Genomic DNA, 20,652 nt, shown 5'->3' on the forward strand with positions numbered 1-20,652 from the left:
ATGGCATAGCCAGCCAAACCGGTTAATGCACATCACTGATTTTGAGAGCCTATGAAACACAGTAATGCTGCGTGTGAAGTCTTTTCAATTTGCTATTTCAGAAATATGCAACACTTGCATTTCCGCACTTTTTGAAGCCACACCACTTTAGATAATTGCTAAGGAAGTAGTGTACCGGCAGTGCAAAACCAGTGCATATTATGATCAAATTAAATTTGTATTAATAATATTCCCCATGCTTTTACACTGGATAGAATAAAACATGGTCTGTTGCTGACTGACACCCTAATAACTGGAGCACACCACAGCAGAGCAAAAAGCCTGAAACTTCGAATAATAATTTAAAAAAGAGCAAAAATTAATTAAGAAAGTGCCTTCAGGATAAAAACATGCTTACTCTTTGTAACAAATTACATGTTTGAAGTTGAAATAGCTCTGAATGAAAGCAACGACAAATAATATACCACCTCGTTTCCACTAGATGCCTACAGTGTCGTCATCTTTACTCATTAGGGTTTCATTTCCAGGCTCACCACCTCTGGCAAGTCCTATCTATCCTCATATATGTCAAACCATCCTCCAGAGAAAAGGTGCTACGAGGACACCTGTGCTAAGTTGGCTCAGGTACGAAGAAGAGACGTGCCACTTTAAGAGTAAGTGAGTGGAGGTAGAGCCATGGGGGCCACGTAGAGAGGCTAGCATCTCAATGTATCATGAGGGCTGAGGTAATGTGATAGCCAAGATTAGACATTGGTTACTCTCCTTCACAGCACGGCCCATCAGCTCTCCCTCCATCACTCTCACCTCCTATTAATTCTCCATGCTGCAAATAATTACAATCCCGCTCTTTATTAGAGATGAGTACATGCAGTCACAGTGTATTTCTGTTGTATAACTCTCTTCTTACCTGCTGTGGTTGATGAGTCCACAAATAGCCTATTAAAATTGGGGTCAATCACATTAGGTTGATTGGTGATTGTAATCCATCAGATGCTCAATGTAATTGCTCACACAAAATGTGTTCGAAGAAAAATGCAATATGGTATCTACAGATGCCAAGAATACACTCACATCTTCCATTGATGATGAAAAACACATGGACGTACCAGTGTGTTTAAATGGTGTGGATATTTGTAGCCGCGTAACACCTGAGAGGATAAGAAAACCAGGTGGTTGATTTATATTCAAACAACCACAAAAACCCAAATTTCAAAAAGAGGACATGAAAGAGAAAGTCGGCAGGTACACCCTCATCTGTTTGCAGGCTCAGCGAGCACGTCACCAGGTAAATGGTGACAATAAACTTGGTTTTCCAGGTCACTAGATATTGTTGAACACATATAGAGCATTCAATTGTATCTCATATCAGCTCTATTTTAAAGAGCTACACGAGTGTGTTAAATCCATTATGTGTTGCTGTGAAATCAATTTCACCGTGTGCCACGGAAGACACAATTTAAATAAAATTAATCAAACCACATATGATTTCAGAGGAGAAATGGAGAAGAAAAAAACGCATGTGAAGCTGTGGCGCATTGGTATTAAGCATTATGAGTCCCACTTGTGCTTAGGTGTGTCAAAGATGAGCAAAAGAAAATGCAGAAAAAAAAAGTTTTTCCAATGGATGAAAATCAAAGGTCTGAGAAGACGCATGTCTCTTTTAGTCATATTGCAATGCTTTATGAATGAGGCGGGCAGGTGTGTGGTCAGCAGGTTTGCATTTCAAAAGGGATCAGATGAGGTGTTCAAGTGAGAATAAGCCTGCCGTCGTCAGGCAGTAGGAAGAGTACTGCACTTCACAACATCTGCCGTCATAAATAACTGTTGTCTTCAGCGGGGGACCAGCAAGCAGTCATGTTTCTCATTTATTAACCAATAACCCATTTATATCAAGACCAACTTAAGCCAGAAAATTGCCGATTCATCACAGCTAAGCAGGCCAAGGTCTTGGCACTGAACATGACTCCGTTAAAATGATAAACCGATAGTCAGTGGTAGTGTGAATTCCTGGATCTTTAATGTTTATCTGCAGAGTTCTGCAGTAGTCTTAGTAATATGTGTTTCCACGAGCACATAACTGATTGCAGACAAAGGCCACTGCAAGGCCTTATGACTCAACTCATACACTGCCATGGGCGTTAAAATAAAAAGGACATTACACATCAGGAAAACAATGCTTTAAAGATAGTGCATGTGGCAGCATATTCTTTCAATTTCAGGGTTTCCCAATAGCACTTGGGGGGCGGGGGATGGGGCGGCTTCTGGTGAAATGTATGCTCACACTGCAAGCCCTGTTTTTTTAAGACGGCATAGTGAGTAAACTGAGCTACCCCAGGTTGAAGGGAAAACACTAACTGCCAAAGCGTACTGTACAGCCCCCGGTTAGTGCCACAATAATCACACTGATGACTCACGTACACTGGAGGCCAATGCCACAAGGGAAAATTATAAGATAGCAGTGTTACTTTAAAGCGCTCTTAGAGTTTGGTCAAATGTTGCCTATTCTTGCTGTTAGTAGTTGTTCGTTTTTATAACTGATGACTAAATTTAGATTGTATGGACCCAGTAGTAGAGGTGAAATGATGACCCCAATTTCTTCAGAGCAGGTGGCTAGGCATTACACGGTGCAACTTTTTAAAGGCTGCTGCATGGCATGATGTATTTAGAGCTGCAACTCCTGTTTCTACAGAGAAATTACAAGCAGATTTTGTGTATGTGTCGCAAGTTAACTTTGCACCTGTTTTCACAAACGCTTCATCTGTGACCAACAACTCTCTCTCTCCTTCAACATTTTTTTGAAATGCGGACAAAATTGGACAATTCGCATTGCGGAATATCTTGAGTGTCATAACGTTTCTTGGCATCTCCTGGCAATTTGTCCGTGCCTATTTTGAAAGCGCAGCAGCCAATGGTGTGACTCCATCACTCACTCACCTGGTAAGTAAAGGACAGACTTTCACATTTATAGTCCTGGCTCCGCTTCACTGTGGTCCAGCCAAAAGTAAGGCTGGCGCTCATTCAGCATTGTCATTAAGATTATACAGAAAGGCATTTGTATTTATGGACAATTCATCCTCGACTATTCAGAACAGTATTGTGCTACAGAAATGTGACCCCTTAATGACTGAATGGTAGTTCATATCCATATGCGCCATGGGCTAGCAGACCTACTGAACCTTATGTGTTACCATCATTCATGCGTTTTTTACAACAGGCCAACAATTGTGTCGTAAACATGTTGTTATATAAGTACAAATAATAAGCGCAATGTATCTCTAGCCTCCTGATGGATGTTGGTATTGTTGGCATCCCAGCAGTTAGGCTCCCTCCAGCAAACTAATATACAATGCATGCACAGAAAACAAAACAGCTCACATGCCTTACAACCAGCTGCACAACGCTCATGCTTTCTCATCTAGCTGTTTTAGTGAGATTCTGGGTTTGCTTTCTGCTTCTGACTAGCTTTCCCCTGACAGACCAACAAAAAGAGGTTACTGAAAGACTTAAGGCTGTCTGGTCGGTGTCCATATACAGAGATTTTTAGTGGGATATAAGAGAATGATTCTTACAATAATATCCCAAACCCCAGGAGTAAAACAGTAGCTAATCCCCTGATCTGGAATAAATCCTGCTATTGTGTCAAGATTAAGCAGTTAGCGTAAAACTGCGATCAAACCTTTAGGCCGTGTCGGATATGTATGAGCTCTGTGGCAACTGTTAAGACCAAGTCTATGCGATCTTTCCATTCTGAGTCATAGTCTTCGCTTTCAAAATTGTATAAAAAACCAAGAGGCAAAGAAATCAGCAGATCGAAAAAAGGGACGAAAAGTTGCCCAGCCGAACAGAGATGGCCTCTGAACGAGACAAGAGGTTCTGCTGATGAAACGCCATTAATCTATTTATGCCCCAGAGGTAGTGAATAAGCAATGCATTAGTGACACAGTCTGAGGTGATCAATAGGTATGCTTTCCCCAGCTGCTGATGTCTTCAACAGTGTATATGGTCACCACAAGAGCACAGCTAGTAAGACTGGTATGGACAGATATAACAGACTTTTACAGAAGTCAGGAATAGGAATTTTGATGATTGAGTTGAAAAGGACAAAAATGAATACATTAAAAGCTATAACTTTTTATAGCTTTTTATTTCCACACAGGGCAGTGATTTGAAATGTGGCAGAGACGAACAGGCAATGAAATGATGGAAAAATTGATTTAAAAATGCACTGAAGTGGATTTGCACCTATGAATAAGGCTGCTGACCCCAAGGGTGGGGGTCAGGGTGACATTCATAGGTTTGTGTAGATCGTTGGAGCTGTGTTGTTGTTGTTATTGAGCTACGGCAGCGCATCAGCACTGCACACCTGCTGAACTGAAATGTCCATGGGCATTAGCATTTCTTTGAAAGAGATGAGAAATTCAAGTCTAGTGACGCTGTTGACAGTTGAAACAAACTATCAAAATATCATCTGAAAACAGTAAACAGAAAAGCGGCACTCCTTTAGGAGCAGGGTTAAGTCTTAGTGTGATGCTTCCAAAGAAATATCACAAAATAGTGTCTGTGCAAAGGTAAGATATTGAATATTGATATATTAACTTGTTTGTTTGTTTGGTCATTGGCAAAGCGATTGTAGTCTTGAGACTGTAATCACTGGAGGTTTTTAAATATTTAATCAGGGGCAGACATGTTCTCCCAGCTCTTGTATTTTCATTAAAGCACTGTAGCTCTAAATATTCTTATTTGCAATTTGCATATTTTGAAAGAGATAAAACCCTAAAGTATTTGTTATTGCAATCGCGAAATGGGATCCACTTGCAAACAATCAATTTTACAGCTTGCTTGAACTTATTAATATAAATTAAAGTAAAATGAATCAAAGAGAATAAGCCTATCATAACAAAGGACATGGGTGGGGTCAGTAATAAAGTATTAAGAGATTGCAACATTACATGAATTAATCTAAAAGTAGAAGCCTTTCATTATAGAAAGAAAACACAGATTCAATTTTAGGCTCAAGACATGAGTTTTCAATCTTTGCAGTGCTAAATACCGGACCACAAGATATGTGTGGCTGATGCGCTGCACATGACTCAAATCAAGCCTTTAAAGCTTAAACTCTTTAGGCCTCACTTGCATCGAGGTAGATACCCAAAGGAAATCATTCTGTTGGAATTAGAGTGTGCTGTAATATGAACCAGGTGTATAGCTCGCATGTGAACATTGTGTGGACATAATGATTATGGCCACTTACAGATTTCACATTTTCCTGAAAAGCTATGCAAATAATATCATGATAATATCAGTGATATTATCATGATAATATCAGTGATATTATCATGATAATACTTTTTACCTTTGGAAGCTAATTTGACAAAATGAAAGTGGTAAAGAGCTACTCGTAGCGCCCGTTCTACATAACCACGAACAGACATATTTTCTGTCTTACATTTACGACCCTTTAATAACATTTCAATCATCACTGTCATCACCTCTATTAGAACCACGCCATAGACAAAGGGCTTTTTGTGTTTTGATATTATTGTTCGTAGACTGCTACCAGCTGTAAAGTCCCCTGAAAAGTGTCTGTGAACTTTGATGAAGCGGTGGTTTCTTCTTTCTTCTTAATTTTAGCATTTTATTGGGCTGGCTATTTTCTGCGGTCATTCTCAAATCTGATGTGCGTGTGCTACTTTGCTAACATGGCCTAATGTTGCGGCGACACAACCACAGCAGCTTAACTCATTTAATTCAAAGTTAATTGGCAAATTAATATTATTTGAAAGGAAGGAGGTGTATGTGAACTTGATTGGGGGCGTTGTCAGTGTCAATATTGACCAGTTTGATAGTGTAGTCTAAATGATGAACGCTGGAAATAGATCTTAGAGAAGATAAAATTGACCTATAATGATATGTTGAAGAAAGTTTGCATTGATAATTTCACCAGTGTACCAAACTGGGATGGCCCAATTTGAATTCATTGGAGGATGAGAGTACTATGTTTACATTTGGTTAAGCTGTTTGTTTGTCTGTTCTTGGGTCTTGCACTTACTGCCTTTTGATGTTTTTATTTCTCTCGGTTTGTGTTCAATCTAGATGATGATTATTTTTCTTAATTATATGGTGAGGAAGGGAGAGAGTGGAAGACTTTACCATGGAAACATATACAATATGTGATTTGTATGCATTTTAAGACTTTTCATGTACCACGTACATGTAGCAACATTTAAAGGGCTGCAGCTTTGAACCAGAATAAAAAGAACATTTCTCAACAAAACAATTATGCCATGATTAATATGTTGATGAATACATTCACTTCTCATTTAACTCTAAACTTAAGGTGGAATCTTTGAATCGGAAATAGAAAAAAATATTTTTGAAATATACCTTGTAAAAAGCAACATTGATAAATTCTCTAGATCCAATTAAAGCAGTTATACAACCCAATATTTTCCATCTTTTTTCACACTCTCTTGTCTGATCCTGACTCCAATCTATTTAAGCCTACTGCCTCAAAGTAGAGCCAAGAGGAGTCTTAAATCCGTTGTGCTAGAGCTACTGGAAAGAGTCCTAGTGATGTGACCAGTCTGGCAAGGTTTCCATGAAGTCTTACGTTTAGCAGCTAATACTGTACGCCACGGAAGCTTTTGATAAGATGGAGCTGGCTACTTTGGTGATTATAATCTTAATCTGTCAAAATCCTTTTGCCACAATAAACGTGGGAACCATGAAGGGTTAAAAAAAAGGTCAGTTGTCCTTTAATTCCTTCCAATACACCTGATAATATTTTTTACACACTGCATTTAATGCATGACGAGATGCTAACTAAGAACAAGTGGGTAACTTTCCAAGGGACAGAAATAAGATATCCAGTAAATCATATGTGGGTGATCTGCAGGGAACACCATGGGTTTTGGTTTCCCTATGCTGGATATACTGAAATGATGTGGGATGTGGTCTAAAAGGCAGACAGTCAATTTCATGCGTCTAGCAGCAGAATGATAGATCAATACAAGCCGAATGCCAGTTACTAACACAGATCCTGTAGATAATGTTATATCATGTGATGCTCCTGTTTTTGCCAAGTAGCCTAATAACTGAAATACATGTTTTTCTGTGGATCTCTCAGTGGAATTAAATAAATGAAGTCTTCCAACCTATGAGTCAGAGCTTTGTGGTCTCCACATCCCACGTCAAAATCATATGGGATGTAGGTCGCAGGCAGAGTGATCCTCAGCACTATTCAACAGTTTTTTAATGCAAGATTTAGCCTTTGAGCCGAAAAGAACTGCGTCCGGACTGGCCTACTTTCCCTATAATAATCCAGTCCATTTTCCAACACTAAATTCTATCTCCTTGTATGTCATCTGTTTTGAAGAATAGCTAGTGAAAAATGACTAAGCAAGGGACCATGTCATTCAGGCTGAACAAGAAAACCTAGTTAACCACATTTACACAGTGAAGACACATTTAAATTGGCTGTCAAAGAGCCTCAAGAATAAGCCTGTCAGAAAAAGTGTGTCGAGGATTTCTTTACGAAAAGACTCCTGGGGGAATTTTGAAAGCCTCTAATGTCATATAGCACCTTCACTTCATATGTCAGGAGACATTGTTTCTAATGGATTTTGAATTGATGTTGTAGTAAGGGACCATCATAGGGTTTTTTTGTTCTTGTAGTAAAGCTGTTAGGTAAACTAAAAATTTCCTGAAATCTGTTTTGTGTAGCTTAAATGAAAACTACATTAACTGGCATTAATCAGTACTGTTAATATGGTAGCAGTGGTTGAAATCATGGAGAATTATCACCCTTCTCTGCAGCTTTACAGCGCTTTATAGCCTGCTTTAGCAAATTGTTATGGTTCTGTGTCCTGCATATATACTGCTACTAGTATTTTTTTCTGGAAAGAAAAAGATGAAAAGCCAAGCTTAAAACGGTACACAGACAATGTGGACAACTAGCTGGTGAAGAGAGTCAAACAGCCTGCAAAAATATGTTGGTGGGGACCAAAACAGAGCTAAAAAGAGGAGTGGCACTGGATTTGATGCCTGTAAACACGACTCCAAATGAATGATAATGTTGCTTCGTGTCTGCTGGATGTCAAGTAGACAACTGTACCGCTGGCTAAGGGCCCTTTTTTGTGCACTTTAGGGGCAAAAATGACATAATGCAACTTTAAGAGAGACACTGTTCTTAGCTCCGGACATTTATAACATGCATGAAAGCGTGTCACATTTTCTTTTTCCAGTGATGTGAATCTACCTATTCATTATGGATGGACCAAATCATCTGGGAGTTGAAGCTAAATCCAATTCAACAAAGTCATTGGCTTTGTTGAAAAAACCCTATCGTAATATAATTATCAAACCCAGTTATTGTAAACACGTATTTTATCTCTCACAATAGTTTGTTAAACATTTCGTGCTATCACTTCGTGTAATCACCGTTGACATCCTGTCCTGAATGCGGACTTCAGAGAAAGTTCCCTGTACTGCACACATGTGAGGACATTACTCATTCATAAGGAGAAACAATGATGGGCTGTGTTCTCCTCTCTACTCCCCCAAAACAGTGGGCTGTTTCGGAGGCGGGGTGGGGGTCTGGCCTCTGTATGCTAGATACTTTTTCATGATAATGCTCCGTTTAACGTTTCTGATCTCAATGGCTGTGTTCCCTCTTCTCCAATCCAGTGGGTCACACTGAGTCACAAGGCCGGCCAGCGATGACAATGGCATGTTTGTGCGCAGGCTGAGCTATGGGGAGGCTGTGTGATGCGAAGGGATAAGATGGCACAAGGTGGACACTAGAGACTTGTGTGCATGTGCTCACTGATGTACACGCAAATGTGAGATATCTGTCTGCTCAGATCATTCACTGCTGGTGCTTTACAGATGTGTTTCTGCCTTCATACGTCTCTCACTTAGATCAAACCCATTCAGGTTGGTACTATACGCAGTCTAATCTTCATTCAAACACTCCAACGCAAGATTCATTTGTTTCATGACAGATAAGATAAACGCTTTTTGCAAGAGAAGGAAGTTGTGGGTAACTGACACTTTCAGTCTACAACCCACAGACGTTATCTGCAGTTGGTGATTTGATAACTGGAACAGAAGAAGGTGAAATAACTACTGCAGCACATGCAACAGCCATTAATATCGGCACTATGAAATAAAAGCTGTTAGGGACAATGATGAAGTAGATGCTAAAAGGAATAAGAGTAGACTGTCTTACATATTGCATTAGGGCAGTTGTCCATGGAGAGACTTTGCAAGATTTACAACAAATGATGAAATCACCATCTGAAAAAGCCACACCTATATTTTAATTAAATTATGTATAATCTTGCTCTATTGTCAAGCCCCTTACTGATGCCAGCCAACAACCGAACAGTTATGTGTACGGGATGAGTGTGTGGGTAGGGGAGAGATATGACAAAATGGCACCTGTTCAAACAGGGAAAGGCAATTATACTGCATGTTAAACACAGGAAATCAGAATTGATTTATCTACAAGACCGCAGTAGTGGACTGTAGAGGTCACTGACATGCACCACCAGCTTCACTCCACTTTCGGGTATTGTCCCGGAAAAAGCAGACCTGCACGCCCTCATCAAAACAAGATAATTGTTGTGATATAAACGTTGTATCTAAGAGCGCCTGTAGTATTCACCAAATACATGCAGGCTTAAATGTCCGTCCATGCATGCATGCATTGCACACACACTCGTTTTGTTTCTTTCAGTATAGACCAACATCCCCCACCAGTACGTAGTAGGCCATACACTCCCTCATCATTCCCCCTCCCTCCCCCCCCCCCTCTCTTCCACCTCCTTGTTGTCATATGACCGCTGTTATGTGTGTGCCATGGAACACAACGTTGCTCTGTTAGTCCCCTCTGCTCTGCCCTCTTAGATTTGAGTGCTGTAAGTAAAGGCCCTCTCACTCGCCGGCCTCAGGAAAAACAGACAGGCCCCTGTATGTGACTAACAGCAAAGATTAGAAAGGAGGGTGAAGAAAAAGAGAGGGATGAATTGAGCCAAAAAAAAGATAACTCACTCAGAGCCCCGCCCTGAGATTTTGTTTGATTCAGCTGACAGCTTTCCTCACTGATGCTTTACTGTCAAGTCCTTTATTTGCCCTTTCTACATATGTGTCTGTTGAAAAGACTTGGCTGCCAATCAGTGTCTCCGCATCGTTTGTGTGGAGATGACACTTTGTCCGAGTACCTGGCAAGGATTAAAGACCTCTAACAAACACAAATGCTAAGCCAGCTGAAACAAAGCAATGCCCTGTCTGAATATACAGTGACAAGGCAAGTTAGAGATCTGAACTTTATGGACATTACCTCCATGGTTTAATAGGGTATTTCATCGCTTCTGCAAGATCACTTTCGATGTTAATTCTCACTACCACTAAAGCAAATGTATAAGAAGAGGTTCATTCTGGTACTCCCTCTCCAGGAGAAAAGTGACATCTTACATTAATCATTTTATTAAGTAGGATACCAAGGGAACTATGTTTGCCCCCCTTGGTGCTTAAGTGTAATAGAGCTGAGTTTAATTGTCCACGTCGACTGTGTGGTCACCTAAAAGGTGTAAGATGGCTGAAAGTGCACCGGACGGTGACATTGGCCTCCTCAGGGCTAGAGCTGCGACCTCAACAGCCACTGTCACTTTAAAACCAAGTCTGTCCCCGCTGTCCCCTGCCATTATGTCACCAAGTGGAGTGGATGGAGCAAGTAACAAAGGAGGTGGAAGGAGGTCAACTCAGCATAGGTTTTGTCACACTATTGCTCTCATTTTTATATAAAGGCTGCTAGAGTGGCAGAATACTGCACATTACCATTGAAACAAAATAGAACAAAAACATTGTTGGAAGGAAGAAGCCCCATGCTTACTTTGTGGAATGTGGATATTTATGGGATGTGTATTCCACTGGTTTAAGAATTCATGTTGCGGTTTGTATATTTGGCGGAAAAAAACACTTGTCCCCAATTGTATTTCTTCCAATATTATGTTCAGTATTATTTTCAAATCTGAATGAGGGTATGATGACGTGTGTGTGTGTGTGTGTGTGTGTGTGTGTGTGTGTGTGTGTGTGTGTGTGTGTGTGTGTGTGTGTGTGTCTGTCTGTGTGTGTGTGTGTGTGTGTAAGCATGTGATTAACCTTTAAATTCCCCACTGGACCTTGTCGTCCATCCTTTTAAAGCCAAGGTCATTAGTGATCTCTGACATTTTTTGACAGCTTGCAGAAGAAAACTGAAAATTCAACAGAAATAATTTGGGTACATTAGAGCTTTTGTCACAGTGGATGTGACCTTGGTTTGTCTCCTAGTGGTCACCAAGTTACAGAGCCTAGGAGTTGATATTGGGAGGAGAACAAGATCACAACTGGACAAAATCTACAAAGTCCCTCTGAATTGTGAGTGAAAAAACACAGACGGCGACACACTGTCTTGACTACAAAATGCTGTTTGCATGCAAAACATTTATTGTTGTGATATTACAGGCCACTGTTTTTCTTCAAGTAATTGACAACATGACGTGCATCTTGTTGAAATGGCATCATGAAGAATTAAGTATCTGCACATTTTGGTAACCGCCCTAAATCACAACTAAGACCCTTCGAAGTTTTAATGAAACCAATACCGCACTGTGCACTGACAACAAATACCAATACATCACTTTACTGCGCTTTCAGTCATCTAGACTTGAAAAAAACATATGGATGTTAATTTATTTGATTTATCAATATTGGTAATTTGAGGTTAGAAAGAAATTAAGCATGGTATAGATGCATCTCAGCGCATGGTAAAGTTACACATCCTGAAGAATATGGTGCTTCAATCGCTGCTTATCTGAATTCCATAATGTCAAGCATTGATAACAAACTTGCTACCCACACAGGCTTATTCCAATCTGTCAGCATTACACTAAGACAGCGATCAATATTCCTATCCAGTTTAATGACAGTGGGACCACTTCCTTTATCACAAACCTGAATCAGGCAACATGACTCAGGTTCAGCAAAAGTATCAATCTGTTCCTGATCCATTTTGGTATCAGTAGTGCTCAAGAGATGAGGGCATGGTGGAATTTATCCACCATCTTTGCCTTGATTCAAAGATGTCTCAGGTTCTCGATGTGAGCTGATGCCGCTGGAACTATCACAGCCACATCCAGCGCTTTTTCTTTTTTCTTTCACATGCTCAGAAAAGCGCTGTCTTTCGACCGACATAAAATGATCACGGTTTCCCCCCCTCTTTCATCCAATCTGTTCCAAATCTTCTCTTTCCTTCTATCTCGCTCTCTCTCTCTCTCTTTCTCTCTTGCTCTCTGCTGCATCAACCTCCGCCCCTCTGCCCCATCTGCCTCCCTACTGTTAAACCCCCCAGCCCCTCGACCCCTCCCTGCACTGGTTCTCTCTCTCTCTCCCTTTCTCTCTCTCTCTCTCTCTCTCTCTCTCTCTCTCTCTCTCTCTCCCTTTCTTTCTCTCTCTCTCTCTCTCTCCCTTTCTCTCTCTCTCTCTCTCTCTCGGCGTCTCTCATGTAACACAAACACACATACAGTACGCACAAATACACATGCTCTCCTGATGCTACACAGCCAATCCCAACCCCCATTGAATAAATACAGTAAACTCTGTAAAAGATATGACAGATTATTGAAACAAACAACCAAATACATCCCATCTGTGGATTATTAATGAATGGTGAGGTACATTTCCCCCAAAGAACAGCAGACAGAAAGCTCCACTCAAATTCTACAATGTTCCTGTGCTGCTGTCAAGCCCAAATTTGCTCGCTTATCCCAGTGCCTGCGAGCTTCGCGGGATTTGTACACTTCCCACAGCAAATTGACATTCAATATCTTGTGAAGCCCGTTGTAAGTACTGAACAGCTGATAGTGTGCTTTTACGCTCATTTACCCTCTTTCCATTTCTTAGCTTATGGCTTGGACAGACACTCACATAGACATATACACACACACACACACACACACACACACACACACACACACACACACACACACACACACACACACATCTTTGATGCATCCTTCACTTGTCCAAGATACAGTAATTACATGAACTAAGCATTCAGATAAAAGCATCCTCCATGGATCGAGGATGCTCTGGGGAGATAATGAGTCAAATTGCAAGCATAAGATATAGCAGCGTCCGTTGGCACAGAGCTAGCAGGGTGGAGGAGGGGACTGGACAGGCTGCCTGCCTTGGTGCCATCTCTGAACATCACCTTCCCCATTTTATCAGGAAAACATACTCGCCCTCCACAGAATGACTGCAATGAAATTGCATCTTGCTCTTCCTCTGTGTCCAAACCAGACCCGCCTTGCGCTGATTGCAAAAAAAGAAGCGTTGTGTCTGTTTGAGAATAGTCAGGCTTACCGTGTTCACAAGCCAGCATCCATTTACAAAGGATACTGCAGACAAGCCCTTACAGGGAGAGAAAGGCTCTGTGCAATCCACCTTTTAGTCCTGCTGCTTCATCTTCAAATCTTCCTCATACTCACAGGGTCAGACACACTCAAGCACATTTCTCTCTCTGTCTCTTTCAGCACCCCTCTTTCTCTGTCTTATTAACGTCTGCGTTCTATATCCTCTCTTGTTTGCTCCAAGGCAGTTGAGACACTGCAGCGATGGGGGTGGAGGGCGTGTATATATGTGTGCGTGTGTTTGAGTGTGTCAGAGACAGAGAGGCAGAGAGAGGGAGTGCAGGGCAGAAATGGAGGGAGGAGTCAGCCGGGATAGAGAGAGAGAAGGGGGAAATGGTCAGGATTAAATTATGAGAGTAACAGACAGAGAGAGAAAAACAGGCTTTGATGGGGTAGCTACCACCCAGTGTATCTTTATTTCATGCTATAATGATCAAATATACAAGAAATCTGAGCCCCTCCGTCTGGAATGGAGATGATACAGTGAGTAGATCTGTTTCTTAATCTATTATATGGTTTGCTGACAGGCCAGCAGCAGGATTGGTTGTGTTTCATTGATGACTGAAAAAACATACAAGATAGGGAGAGAGGAAAGAAGAGGAGGGGACTAGAGAGGAGAGGAAGAGAGGGGAGGGGAGAAATGACGACAAAGGAATGGGAGGGGGATTGGACGATGGTGTAATGTGCTGTTTCCGTGCCAACTGTTTCTGTGACAGTGGGACCACTTCCTTTATTGCTATTGGCTATAACCAAGCATTGATAGCGGCTTGGGCAAATGAGGCAGCATGCCATGGGGTGTGAATGGGTGTTTTTTTTTTTATTATTATTTATTACACTCCTTGTTCATCTCTGGGAACAACCAAACAATGTATGTGTTTTGCTTGACTGCAGCCACAGAGAACACATGCATGGATGAACACATGGAAACATAATGATCGCAGCGCTGGAGCATGATGTGAATTATTGCGTTGTCATCATGGATGCCACCAGTGTGTAAAAAGACTCCTCCCTTCCTCCTGACACACACAAACACACTGTACAGCGGGAAAAATCCCCAGATCAGATTGCTCAGGGTGTGTAGTGTAATGAAATTGCCCGGACATCAACTCTGGTGTCATGGACTGTGAGATAATTAATGGGCTATAGGCCAAAGCCAGCACACATCTGGTGGGGGTGAGCAACTTTGCCGCTCCCTGACCTTTCATCCAGCCCTTTTAATCCGTTCTGGCAGGCAGGTGGTGTAATTGTCCCCATTCTTTCTGCCTGTCACTTTCTCCCTCACTATGAACATCAATTACCTTCAACTGAGGCTCAATCTCAACCTACAGCCGCTTCCTCTTTAGTGGCCATTTAATATTGCAGAAATGTATCAGCTCTCGGTTTCGGCTTGGGAAGTGAACTCTCTAAACTTCTCAAAAATGAGTTACAGAAACCTGCAGACAATAGTGCATAATGTAAGTCAGGTGCATGTAACTGCCATCTGCCACAAAACCACACTGGGATGTCCCTCTCCATTTCAGTCACATTAAAACACATCTGACACGTGCCTGTTCAGAGAAGATGGCACGAGCAACATAGCCTTGGTTCTAAACTATTTGTTTCCACTTAGGCTCAATAGCTGATGTTTCACCTTCAAAACGTCAAACCTGATCCACCTGACCACATCACACAGGTGCTATAGAAACATTACGTATGTTTTGAAGTTCTTGAATATGAAATGTGTCAATCAATCCTGAATGAGAAGATCTATTAGGCTGATACAAAATACAAAGTGAGAATCAGTCAAGTTCCTGATGATCACAGGTAATGATAATATGTCATTCTGCTATTTAACAACCACTGTGCCTCCTAAAAAGGTTCCCAAATTTATTAGCTTTTTAGCTCACCTGCTTATGATTGTCTCCTGTTACTTTTAAAGATGCTATTTTCCACTGGAAAACACTTTTGTAACAATCACAGGTCTCCTATTTCACTATCGACAATAGTTTTAATAACTGTGCAACCTATCAAGCAACATTTACCCTATATACCATTGATTGTGATTGGTTCTGATATTTGCTGTCAAAAAAAAAGTGCTCAGTCTATGCTTCCTTCCTTTAAAATATATTTCTGAAATTAAATGTTGTGTCATTTGGTGACTGTAAAACATTGCATTTTAGATGACTATATTATTCTCCTTCCTGTTTTCCAAACTACAGCTGTTCGCCAAACGAAGAACAAAAGATCTTTTCGCCCCCCGTTAAGCAGTTCTACACTGGTTTTAGTTAGTTAGTTTTAGAATTGATTTCCACATTTCACTATTAAAGCACAGCAGGCTTTGTCAGACTTAACACTTCAGCTGCGGCACAGCTCAGTCCTCTGGGAGAGCTTGCTTTGTAACAGAAGGTGACTGAGCTCCCACAAGGTCCAGCCAGAAAAACTAAAGCTGCATTGTCTTATAAATCGCTTGAAAAGACATGTTATCCAGAAACATGCCTTTATTGTATTTGTACTTCTTGTTCCTCTTATTAGTGAACTGGTTTATTTCTTCACTGACTTTTTCTGTAGTTTCTCAAGGTGTTCTTTGCCAGTGCCTAATGACCCCTTCAACATTTTTTCATCCCTTTCACTCCCCATAAACCTCACTATCCCTTTTTGTCTCTCCCAGATTGTCTCTGTGCCTCTCCCAGCTTCCTGTCTCCCTAATCCTTAATCCTGTGGAAATCGGTCAGGCAGAATGAGCCAGCTTTGATCAGGCTCTCATATCAGGCGCGATAACAGTGTCAGCACACCCGGATCCCACAGAACCCTGGAGCCCAGGGGGAGAGCTTCAAACAGGCGTTCATCCCCTGACTCTGCTTGAGAGGAAGAGAGGCTGCAGAGATCCTGACTCAACTGCAAGCCATCAGTGTCTCTTTCTTTTAATTCAGCAAACATCCTGATTTTAAGACCAAGTATCTGTGATGGCACCTTTGCTTTCGGATAGACTTTTTCTGCATGAGTTAAACTTGCTGCGGGAAAAGAGATCAGCAGCCAGTGTAAGGCCATTTGAGGCTGGGAACGGTGTGCAGCACAGGGATGTGAAAGTCACTTCTGCTTTTGTCAGCGGTGTCCTTGACAGTAAGCATATAATCGGTGTCACTGGTGTTTTGGTATTGTGATCCACAGCAAGGGATGATACCTGCCTGAGTGGGAGGCATGTCACAAAACACATGGTGAACTTGTGGCACAAATGCATCATGCAGGAACATTTGCTTTTCTTAAAAGGTCAGCATTGCACAGAGCCCCTAACAAAATCCCAACAAAATACACACACTGTTTTGTGCCAAAGCGAGTTGTGCTTGATCCCACATTTTATTTAATCCAAATATCCTACCCTGAAGATATGTTTGGAATGATCAACAATAACTCAAACCAACCTGCTGCTTTCACTTCACATGAGTGTTTGAAGGCGAAATGATTATGTAAAAACAGGTATTGACTGACTCAGAAGTAACCAATTAATGTATCACTGCAAACTGTGCACACAATCTGTATAGGTGGTGCATATATTCTTAGTGGAAACTGTATCCTACATTGTTAAATTTGGATCTTGTTAAAGAGTAATACACTATGTGCTTATACATGCAGAACCAACAGGAACGGCACATAAAGTTTTTTGCTACTCACGATCACATGACCTGGAAGTTAGAACTCTCTGCAGATCTACAACAATACTGACAGCGCACTCAGTCTCCCTATTAAATCAGTTTAGGATGTGTTGGCTCATCAGGTAGACAACTGAAGCATCTAGCACCGGCAGTCTGTGGAAAGGGAAACATGTAATGTGTTTAATGAGCTCCATTCCTCAACTGAAGACGAAAGAGGGCCAACTCTGATATTATATGTGTTCATAATTATGTTCTATAACATGTACATTTTGCGAACAAGACATTGCCCTGTACAAAGTACATCAAAGTAACTGATGTGGCATTACTTACAGCACCAAATGGTACAAAGATGAAAGTGAGAACATGCTAAGGAGAGTACATTTCTGTATGTGTAAGTAAACTGTTGAAGAATGCACCTCCTGCTTTTCTGTACAACTCTTTCCCTTTGCATGACTTGTTGTGGTCGGCCCCTCTGTGTCGCTTGTCCACCTTTCTCAAAGTAAAGGCTGACATCTAACGGCCAAACGGAGGTACTACACCGTACAGAGGGAAGGTTTTGTATTTGGATGCATTTTTTTGTAATTGAGCACAAAACCTCAAGTATGAAAAATACGATGTATATGAATTCAAAATTATTTAATTGAATGTTTCAGACAAATCCCGATCAATTCACCGATGACCTTCCGACCACAGCTCCTATCGGCCGCGTCCACAATAGAGGCTTTGAACATGGTCCACTCGGATTCCATGTCCTGTTGTTCGGTGCATAAGCACAAACAACAGTGAGAGCCTTACTCCCCGCAACCTGTAGGCGCAGGGAGGCGACCCTCTCGTTCTCCGGGGAAAACTCCAACACAGCGGAGTATCCCCACTCCCGAGTGTGAAGCGGCAGGGATGAGAGTTAGCACCTCCAAATCTGAGGCCATGGTGCTCTGCCGGAAACCGGTGGATTGCTCCCTCCAGGTGGGGACAAAATGCCTACCCCAAGCGAAGGAGTTCAAGTAGGGTCTTGTTCACGAGTGAGGGTAAGGTGGAGCGGGAGATCGACAGGCGGATCGGTGCAGCTGCAGCTGTAAAACAGGCGCTGCACCGGGTCGTCTTGGTGAAGAAGGAGCTGAGCCGGAAGGTGAAGCTCTCCATTTACTGGTTGGCCTACGTCGCAACCCTCACCTGTGGTCACGAACTCTGGGTCATGACCGAGAGAACGAGGTCTCGGATACAAGCGGCCGAAATGAGCTTCCTCCGCAGGGTGGCCGGCCTCAGCCTTAGAGATAGGGTAAGGAGCTCGGACATCAGGAGGGAGCTTGGAGTCGAGTCGCTGCTCCTTCGTGTCGAAAGGAGTCAGCTGAGGTGGTTCGGGCATCTAGTCAGGATGCCTCCTGGACGCCTCCCATTAGAGGTTTTCCAGGCACGTCCAACTGGTAGGAGACCCCGGGGAAGACCGAGGACACGCTGGAGGGATTATATCTCCCGGCTGACCTTGGAACGCCTCGGGGTCCCCCAGAATGAGCTGGAAAGTGTTGCGGGTGAGAAGGAAGCCTGGGTCGGCCTGCTGAACCTGCTGCCACCTCTATGGAGCTAAATCCAGGTCATATATTTTGTTCATTTGAAAAAAAGATTTGAACCTGAAAAAAAGATTTGAATCCGAAAAATAAAGAGATTTGAAACTATCAAATGAAAGAGTGAAAGTTGAAAATATAAAATCTGTTACTGAAAACTGAAAAAAAAAAAAATATTTTTTCAAAGTTCAACAACAAAACTTGATTTTTCAGGTTCAAATCTTATTTTCAAATGAACAAAACATATGACCTGGATTTAGCTCCATACACCGCGACCCGACCCCAGATAAGCGGCTGATAATGGATGGATGGACGATCAATTCAACCTCAAATTAAGAAATAAACTAACTGAATTTGAAAGTGAAAGACAGAGATGGCCAAACTTGTGCCAAATGTAGTATCCAAATGGTTTAAGTTGCTCATGTATTTACTCAATAAAAGCTACACCTCTGCTAGTATTGAGTACTCACACAGCAGTGAACCAGCTAATGGACGATATCATTACACTAGCGCCTTTCTTTTAGTAGCTGACAACAATATGAAGCAAATTGAGTTGAAAAAATAAATGACAGCCACTTGAAGCCTATACTTGAAACATCCTGTCAGAAATCAAGAATGAATTAACAATATTTCCATCAGACCTTATTTTTCTTTGTACAGATGGAGCAAGAATGCCAAACTTTTTTTTAACAGCAAACCTCTGGTCTTCAGTATTTGGTTCAGACTATCAGTGATTTCACATGTGTGGCTGCCTGCAATCTAACTCTATACTCATGAACAGCTTTTGGATCCAACAAAGTTGTCTGTTCACAGCCGCAATAAATACTCCCCTCTGGCAGTTTTTATATTATTCTCTTTGTCAAGTTGTTAAATGTAAATAAAGACTTTTTATAATACATATAATCAACAGAGAACAGTGTTCTTCTCATATGAACTACTTAGCCAACAACATGGTTATCATGTGGACTAAATTACATATTGTGGGTGTCCTGTCATATCTTGAGTTATTGTTAACTTAACTACATAAATAACTACATAAATACAACTAATTTAGTTTTGTGTCACAAAGTGTGCAGCTCGGTGGATGCTGCAGGAGAAAAAAAACTTCTTTGTCATTAAATGAATAAACCTTTTGATTAATGCTGCTGCTATGTCTGGTGAATATGAGGTTCTGAGAACAGAATGCACGTAATCTGTAAGAAAATCAGCTCTTTGCAGGCTTTGGTAATCCCCCACACTCTTGGGCTAGAGGGAATCCCGTTGACCCCATTCTAAACCCTGATGCCATCTTTATCTACAGGAAAGACACTGTCTGGTCTGGCATCAGCTAAACTCCTATAATAAAGTGTCCTATTGTCAAGCATGATGATTCATTTACTGGGCTTGAATCTTTGTGTGAAACGTACCTCAGATTAATACACATATTTAACACAAAGGAAAAAACATGGCTTTCCTGAATTTTTTTTTGTGATGTTAACTTCATCAGGACGGGAAATTAAAAGCTTTGCAATGTTATGCCTGCAGCCGTGAGGTCGACTTTCAATGAGGCAAAACAAATTGCACGTGATTTATAGCACGCTCATGGGTTCACAAGGATGGTTAATTTTACTGAACAGTTTTGACAGTAAGCTGTGTCTACACCACACATCAGGTTCTTTATTTGTCTGGTAATATAAACAATGTCCTTTTGAGCAATACCATTGCCAACACTACCGGATCATGCTCCGGTATAAGCACACATCACTGTGACCATATGCTTCTTTTTTCATATTACATCATTGTTTTTATGTAATTTATGCGTATTGATAAGGCTCCTTAGAACAAGACAAACAAGACAAAGAGTCCAAAGCCATGCTCATGGGTTCAATTAGCCAATTTTGAAATTTTGAAACAATGATCGCACTAGATGAAAGGTCAGGGGATTACCAAACTCAGAAAGACCATGAATGTTTGCACCAAATGCAGCTACCCCATAGTTCACTACAAACCCACAATGGCAACCTCATCGTGGCA

Source organism: Taurulus bubalis (genome assembly GCF_910589615.1).
Source record: "Taurulus bubalis genome assembly, chromosome: 19".
In the NCBI taxonomy this organism is placed as follows: Eukaryota; Metazoa; Chordata; class Actinopteri; order Perciformes; family Cottidae; genus Taurulus; species Taurulus bubalis.